The following is a 9,201-nucleotide window of genomic DNA, read 5'->3' as shown; positions in this document are numbered from 1 at the left end:
GCGCCGAGCCGCCCGTCCCGCCGCCTCCTCCTCCTCAGGCGGGAGGTGTGAGGGCAGCGGCCCAGCGCCGGCGGCCGGGGGCGGGAAGATGGCTGACCCCCGGGCGGGGAGAGGGGACGGTTCTCCCCGGGGTGGCGAGAGGGGCCTTCCCCGCTGTGGGGTGGGCAGAGGCTGAGGGGAAGCGCTGCTCTCCGGGAAAGAGCCCGTGGAGCTCCCGTCTGTGCCGGGGGGGCTGAGGGGTGCCCAGGGCCTCTCCCGGGGGGCTGAGGGGTGCCAAGGAAGGCCCAGTGCGGGCGGGAGACTAGGCCGCAGGGTGCCTGGGTAGGTGTGGGCACGCTTACTTACCTAAGTTAATATGTTAAAAAAAAATAGAAGAATTCCTTCTGACAGACGTATTTTCACTTCCTCTTTCACCAGAGGCTCTTCAAGCGTGGTGTGCCCTTCAGATAGTGAAGCCTGACAGGGAAGGCCTGAGGTTGGGACCCGTGTTACCTCCACGTACCCGGGAGGTGGGCGTGAAATGGCGGAGCCAAGGTCAGACCCCGTGTCAGCAGAGGGACAGACCAGAAGCCGTTGGCCTGGACCTGCTGGGTTTTTTCTTGGGACCCCAGTTTTCTCCCTATAAACGCTACATCACAAGAGGGGCCCTTAATTATCACAAAAGGTGGCCTTGATGAGGAAGCAGTTTGAAATCGGTGATGAAAGCAGGTCATTTCGTCTCTGCAGAAAGTATAAATGTGGAAATACTTTAAGTACACTCGCAGAATGAGAACCCAGAATATCTCATGAGAAATTTATTTCCCTGTGCTTGACAGTTTACCGCACACTATAGAGGGAATGAAATGTCAAGGCAGGAGATCTTTTATTCGGTTCTTAATGAGAATCTGTTCGCTTTGATGAACATCAAATCTCTTTCTGTTAATTACTGTCAATAGAAATGGGCAGTAATCAATACTTCTCAGCATCAAGGCCTATACCAGGCACATCTGGAGAACTGAAAAGCAGAATAAAAGAAAAAGTCATAGTACTGCTAGAGCCTAAGGGGCAGAATTTGCACAGTTGCAAGTGTTCCCTTAATTACAGTGATATGTTGTGCCAGTTTGTAACTTATTATAAGGTCAACTTGTAGTCATTACAGATTTACCTTGTAACTTAAAAAACACTTTTTTTTTTTTTTTTTTTTAAAAAAAAAGCATTCCTGGAGATTAATATTTGCAGGAGGGGTAAAGATAAAATGCACCATTTCTTTTAGACTTTCTCAGAATCTGCTGGAGCCATTGTGTTGAACTTTTCGCTTGACTGGTTTCCTTGTAGCGAGACATTCAGTGCACGGATTCGTTTTTCTCATTCAGGTGATTTGCATACCTCCTGCTTGGAAAGGGCCAGATTATTAACAGGTGAGGAGTAGAAGGGGTGACTTATACCCGTCTTGCTCACTAGGGGAGCTTAAACTGAAATGTGAAGGGATAAAGAGCTTAGTTCTCCAAACGCTTAGAAGCGTACGTACAAGTTGCAACAAGGAAAGTTCTAGTTAAATGTTAGGAAGGAAGTTTTCACAATGAGGGTAGCCCGACATTGCAGCGGGGCACAGAGGGATGGTGAGTCTGCTCTCGGAGACACTCAGAACTTGACTGGGCAGAGCTCGGAGCAGATTTATCTGCTTTGAGTAGAGGTTTGAAGCAGACACCTCCAGAGGTCCCTTCCAACCTAAATTACTCTGCGACTCCATCACAGTTGCATATAGTAATCCTTGGAAAATACGCACATAAATATTTGCAGGCTGGGGTTTTTGTGACTGTTGAGAGGAGCAGGTGGTGGAGTCAGGCAGTTGCCAGCTACACCACTGTTAACGTTATCAAGCAGGTTCAAAAGCAGAGTTCCCTCACTAAGCAGCTGGCCTTAGAAGTTACTGGGAATGTTTTTGCTGTTTCTTCCATACGTATTTTCAGAAATTCCGTGACTGTTCTCTGTTATGTCAGGATGAAGTTTGAATGCAGGCAAACTGCAAGTCGATGATTGGATTCAGAGAGATTGACTGTAGCCATTTTTCCCTTGTTTTAGGTGTTTTCTCGCCCAGTTAATACTAGACTGGAGACATTATCGTGTCCAAGAAATAGCATGAAAACAGCGTGAAAAGGAATATCGGTGTGTATTGTTTTCTTACATACATTAGCTGGGTTCCTTTATGTGATTTAAAATGAGAGAATATAAAATATGGACAAATACTGTTTTAATTTGTAGTCGTGTCTAAGTTAAGGAACAGGGCAAATTCACCTGACGTAACAAGTTATTTTTACAGTGAATATTAGCAAAGAAAAGAAATGTGTATTAGGTATTTCTGTTAATCCAGTTTCTATCTAATTTATTTTGGCAGCATGGAAAAATCACACACAGTCTTTAAAATAACGTAATGTTGAGCAATTATATTCTTCCTTTGTTTGGAGTAACTGGTTTGTAGCAAATAAATAATGCAATAAAACAACAGAGGCAAAAGAGGGATTTGCTTTGCAAAGGCATTGGCTTCCTTGTGTGTGAATTTCTCCTAAAATTAGCTCCAATTTCTATAGACCATGATTTAAACTGTAGTGGCTTCCTTTGGGTGTTGAACTGAATGCATTTTGCTACCAGGTAAGATCATTATAAAACATTATAAAACATTTGTTTTATTTTCCCCGCTCTCGAGTGTGCTTTAGGAGATACGTAAAAAAGAAAAAAAAAGTAAGGGAGAGTTGAGGAACCCTCAAAACTAGAGATCTATGAAAACTCTGTGAAGACTTTGATGACCTCTGTGTTCCGTCTAGTCAGGCTGAAAAATTAAAATATTTCCCCCACCTCAGACCAGTTTAGGCTGGGGCTCATGGTTTCGATGCTGAACCCAGCACGGCTGAAAAGCAGCTTCATGTTTACTCATCATCCTTTTTGTAAAAGGACATTAGTGTGTCCTGACCCCCGATCTTCTTACTCCTCGCTTGGCATGTTTTCTGATTTTAGTTTTCATCCTTCTTCAGCCGAGTATCTAAAATGCGTGGAGAAAATAATGATGTGAATTAAGATCAGTGCCCTCTGTTTAGTGAAACGGGGTGCTTCTAAAAGCAGTTAGTGCTTCTTACAAAGGAATAATTTCCTTGCACACTTCAAGCCAGCTTTGTTTTATGTGAAAGAGTGGATTCTCTAGCTCCTCCTTTATTTACCCAGTGCCTTTACAATTCATCCCTCCGTTCCCCTCAGTACAAAAGTGAAATATTCTATTTACATTTTAAACTGCAACTTCATCATGCAAATTCTCCGTCCCTGAACAAGACAGGGAAGTACGTTATACTTCATCCCCCCTGCCCAGTGCACAGATTCTAAGTTTGTGTTTGTATCCTTTCCCTCAGAAATAAAAAGCAGCTATTTCAGTTACCCAGAGGTTCTTTTCCCGAGACATGTGCATTCATATCTGATTGAAACTAATGTGCCAGTGGATTCCATACGACCCATTTTAAATACAGGAAACTTCACAAGCTTCCTCCTTTTATTACAATGCAAAAGCACTGACCGTTTTTTTTTTTATTTATTTTAGAATACTGTATCGTAACAAATTACACTTAAAAATCATTTAGTGTGAAATTGCAGATTAATCCCATAGGGATGGGTTTTTAGCACTCGTCTGGCCACTTGGGAGCATACAGATGGTGAATCTGAGTTTTACAAAAGGCACAATCACTGATTACACGCATGGATGTAACGGACAAAAAGGCCTTCCTCACGGCTAAGGTAAGGAAAATACACTGGAGGTCCTAGTGCCTGGCTTGGTCAGAAAAAACTACATTTAAAAATGCCTTTACTATTGAAAAGTTTCGTAACATGTATCACAAACAAAGGAAAACCTGCTTTTTACTCCCTTTAGGATCCCTTTTTTACTTTCTAAGGCAATTATTACTTTTCTTACTCTTTTGTTTTTGTTGTTTTGTTTTATTGCTTCTTTAGGCAACAAACAAGTAGTTATTCCATTAGGAGGAGTTTGGCAGCTTTTAATTATCACTTTCTTAGTTACTAAAACTGATGCCTGCTGTTCTCTCTTCAGCAGGGAGAACGTTGTCCTGCTCCGTGTGAAGTGCTGGTAGTCTGGCCTGTAAGAAATTAATCTTCATCCTCGTGAAGGTGATATTGCTGCCCTGTATAGCCCTGAAGTTAAAACTGCCATCTGACACCTACTCATTGATTTTAATGTAAAACTGTTAATACTTAGGAACAAAAATCCATCATACTGTGTAATCCATCATAGCGTATCCAGGTTCATTAGGGTGAGATGTCTCATTGGAAGGAGCAGCTTCTTTGCTGGTGGCCCAACTTAATTTTACTTTGGGTAAAGATGTAGTTTTTAGAATGCAGTGTTACTAATTAATTCTGAAATTCAGAAGAAAATTAGTTGGGGATAGCTGTGCTGTTTGCCTCAGCTATTCTCGTGATACTTACGTGTGCCTTAGAATTCCTCTAAATACTAAACAAAGCTCTGCATTTGGTATAATTTCCTCTGAGGCTGAAACCATCTCACTACTGTACATTTCCAGAGTGCCTGGAAAAATGGGCCTGGGGCTTCTAAATGCCCCTGTGACAGAAATAATACAGAGCCTTGATTATATGCGCTTTAAGAGCTGGCAGAACCACAAAACCAGACCCACTAGGACACACAAAGCCTGACAATCTGTTTATAATTTAGCCACTTAAACCTAAACGTAGCACCGTTTTATCTTTTTGAGCAGACTACACGAATATTTTGCCTTGATACGTGTCTATTTTGGGGCAAAACATAGTTTATAGATAGTGTAATTGTGCAGTGCAATGGTTATTATATAGAATATTATGAAGCAAGTGTTGTGACAAGGGAATTCTGGTTGGCTGGCGTGTTTTCCACCACTTCAAATGTCCAACATAATTGCTCTTATCACAGGCTGTTAGCAGCAGATTTTAACCCTCACAATTTCATTAACGAGAAAGTGATCTCTGAGAAATGTAGTTTCAGTGTATTTTTAGTGAGCCTCCGGCAAAATGGTTACTTTCAGAAGCATGGTGCCTAGTACAAGATTGTAGAAATGAGAAAAAATTGGAACTGAAGCTAAAATAGTTTCCTCAAACCGTTCTGTTGTCTGTAGATATTGTGCTGTGTATGACAATTAGTATCAGCACGTGCAGAAGGTAATATTTCCTTCTTAAAACATGTAGGTGTAAAAGGTTGGAATAAAACCATATTGTCACCCTGAATTTTTAATGTCATAAATTTAGACAGTGAAGGTAGAACAAATCCTTGTGCTATGTAAGAGACTATTTCAGCAACAGAGAGCGCTGCAGACAAAATCATTAGTTTTGCTCTCTTTATTGCTCTTTTGTAGACTGTGGTTTATTTACAGCAGAGAATCACGTGTAGGTTTCACCTATTTCTTCACCACGGAGCTTTTTCTAAAATAATATTCTTGATTGTTTTCAGCAAATCTCCATGGATTGTGTTGTGCAGATAATGACAATGAATGCTTTTACCTATGCCTGTGTTCACATAAAGTTTTTCCTCTTTGTAGGTGAAAAGTCAGGAAAGAAGGAAAAAGGGAAACTTTACAGCTGCCTGCTTTCAGCTTTGGGTAAATATACAACTTTTTGTCACCGTAGCAACAAACATGGAGGATATTTGGGGAAATTTGTCTCTGAGGGGCTATTCGTCGCCTCAGTTGGATGCACAGCTGAATCTTCAGCCTTTGAAAGACTGAGTCAGTTGTTTCACGCAGTGATGGCCACCTGGAGGGTGACTGATTGGTGTCCGAGAGAGCCCAGTCTGGTCCACCTTGCTTCCCAGCAAGGCTGCTGTAATGTCTAACCTTGACAGAGCGGAATCAAATTTTCCCAGTATGTTACTGGCTGAGCCGCACAGAGAGGCAGGCATCCTCTGAAGATCGCTATCTGGCCACATTTAAACTGATAGCTCTTACATAGGAAGGCAGTGACACGACAACAAGGCCGAAGTCTAGCTTGAGATTTAAAATTTTGCAGAACTCAGATCTTCTTGATTGTGTTAAGCTTATTAACCATGACTAGAAATACTCAAGTCGAGTATTCGTCAAGGTTTCTGGAGAAAAACACTAATAATAAATACACATTTTTTCCTTGGTTTCTATTTCTGCAGTATTTTCAGCATATACACTGACACATTTTAGATCAAATGAAAAATAGCATCCACGGGATGTTGGGGTAATACTCTAAATGTGTAAAGCCCCAACACAGCATGATAAAGGACTTTCATAATTTGTGACAGAACAATTGATTTCCATTTTCTTCTTAGCTTCTCTAAACCTTAGGTGAATATGTAACTAGTTTTACGAATGTATTTTACCTCAGAAAAGCAAATCTGCTTTCCTGCCAGTCGTTCAAGAATGTTGGGGGTTTTCTGGGATTCCTGGTTCTGAGGATGTGAGAATTTGCATAACTATAACTTTACAGGTGGGAGTATCCTGCAGAAGCCAACACTAATAATTCCTTTGACATTGGTGAGACTATGCACATGAGCGAAGATAAGCGTGTACATATTTTTCTAAGGATCTGAAAATTCAGGATCTCATCTCTTAATAAGGCCATCATCAAATTAGCATAATCAAGAAGTAGTCAGTTCTATTATGAACAGCTTCTCAAGCAGGTACTCTGCTACCTCAGCATCTCTGTTCTAAACAATATCACAATTTAGATGAGTGTCGTTTCTTGTTTATATGACACAGAAATCTAATTAAACCATTTCTCCACCTTCCCCGACCAAAATTCTTAATTTCAGTAATTGGAAGACACCACAGTACAGACACGCTGGTTCATCAGATTTTTAGGCTACGAGACTCAAAACTAACATTTTCAAAAGCATTTCATGGTTTGAAAGAATGGTCAATTAACCTTCAGTTTCCTGTGGGGAACCCTGCAAAGAACTGTCAACAGTTCAGTTTAGAGAGATTTGTCCAGTGACCTACGAGGCCACTAAGTTCACGAATGCATGTAACAGTGTCATCATAGATTTGTTTCCTGGGTTACTATCACAAGAGAATAAACCGATTGTTTGGCAGTTTCTGCTACAGTACGTGGGTGACCAACTGAAAGATGGGGAAGTGCCCCGGTGCTACGATGGGCTCCAGTATAGCCCTGTTCAAAACTGGAACCGCTCAACGGGAAAAAAGAAAATCTCTGGTATCTTCAAGATGAATTATGTGTCTCTTTCTCTTCCTTCCATAAGGTTCATTCTTTTTTTTTTTTTTCAGACAGGGCCGGGGGGAATTCATCGGCTGCCTGCTGAGTTTCTTTGTATTTCAAATTCTCTTCAAACAGCAGCGTAAGAGAAACGTCTGATTATTCCAGTGGTGACAGTCTTCAGACTTAAGTGATAGCAACATCTCACTTTTTATTCCAAATTAAGGGCATTCTGTGGAGCAATAGAAATTGATTGAGGGGATGCACCTGCTGAAGAAAGGCAGGCGTGCCCATCCTAAGCCCTTTAAGAAAGATTACACCGTCAAGCTACAGTGAGCTGATTTTATTGTGAAACTGAAAAAAACCCAAGGATTTAGTCCTGGCCGTTGAAGTCAAAAGAATCTCTGGTTTCACGAGGCAGGTAGAACTAGCCATAAATAAAATTATCTTCTGTGTAGGATTTGATATACATGGGAATTGAAATCTCGCAGTTGGTGGTTGGCTTTGCTTTTACTTCGGTGCTGTATAGAACACAGGATCGTAGCACCCTTTTGCGAGCTGCATGGAGAAGTGACTTGTATTTATTATTTTTTTTTATTCCTTTTACTCCGCATCAGAATGTTTTGCCTGGCCAACGTGGCAAAAGGAAGCCTGAGGTACTCCTTCTCATCTTTACTGTTTGCCGGTTGCGTGGATGATTTCAGCGCTTTCCTACGCCTGACTTTGGATGCCACCTGTCCTCCTGCGGAGCTGAGGATCTCGTCGAAAACACCAGGCGATTGGAAATGACGGCGCCGTGCCATCGGGTGAAAGGAAAATAGTTCGGCGTCAGGTGAACCTGGGGTTCCAACGTTAAACTTGAAGCTTAGCACTTTCACGAGCAGTGTCAGGGTTGTTGCTTCATGATTGTAACCGTCTGTAGCACAGTGTCAAATACTTCAGTTGGATCCCTGTGTGATGCTCCAAACTTAAAAAAATTTAATATATATGAAGTAATCAGGAGGGTTTGCTTAAGCATTGTGTTGAGTGCACGTCTTTGCTTAAGATTTTATTTATCATAGTGTGCGCTGTTGTCTGAAGTAGTTCAGTTTGTTGCACAGGGCTCTGATTAGAATATATATTGTCATATTTTACCTATTAATGTAGGAATGTAGCAAAATCCCAAAGATTTATTTAAACTGAAAAACATTTACATTTTAGTCTTCCCTAAAAACTGAGAAATTTCATGACGTTTACGGAATGTCTTTTAGTGTGTAATGTTAGAGTCTCATTGCCTTCCTTTCAAGTCATGATTTAAAAAAAGAAATGTAGTCCAAATGCCTTTTCTCATCGTCTTTTTCATTTTTTTCATTGTTTCCCTTGAATATTGAGACCTGATGCCAAAGGTTCTTCTTATTCCCCCCAAATACGTATGGCAGAGGGTGATTTTCGTGCAGCCGAGGGAATGGGATAATTCGTTCTTTCCCATGGTTTTTACGTTCTGTGTGGGAAAAGCAATTTTGAAAAAAGAATTTGGACTACGGTCATGCCCTGGTCTCTGGGGTGCAGCAGCTCAGGGGAGCAGAGTCTCCTCCTCCTGCCTGCGCTGCCTGCTCCCATCCCGCAACATCCCCTGTTGCTCGCCCTTGGCCACTGCACCGCACACCTCCTGTGGGAACCTGCGGAGAGAGGGAGCTCTGGGGGAAGCTGGTTAGTGGGAAAGAAAATGAGCTGTTGAATAAAGAGCAAAAATATAGCTGGGAAAAAAAAAAAAAAGTAAAAATTTTATTTAAATGATTGCAAGTAAGGTAGCAAAGTGTACGGAATACCAGTCGTGGGTCTAAGCTGGTGGTTGGGAAATAATCTCTCTTTTTCTAGCACTGTCATAGACCATGTGCGTGGTCTTACATAGTACAGATTTCCCCATTTTCTGAATTATTTACTAATACTGAATGTCTTTGCTCAGTAAGTTAGTAATTCTTTTTTTCAGCATATTGCAAGAACTGCTGAACACCAAGCCCTGAATTG

The sequence above is a fragment of the Numenius arquata genome, chromosome 16 (assembly GCF_964106895.1).
Source record: "Numenius arquata chromosome 16, bNumArq3.hap1.1, whole genome shotgun sequence".
NCBI lineage: Eukaryota > Metazoa > Chordata > Aves > Charadriiformes > Scolopacidae > Numenius > Numenius arquata.
This window is presented reverse-complemented; position numbering follows the sequence as displayed.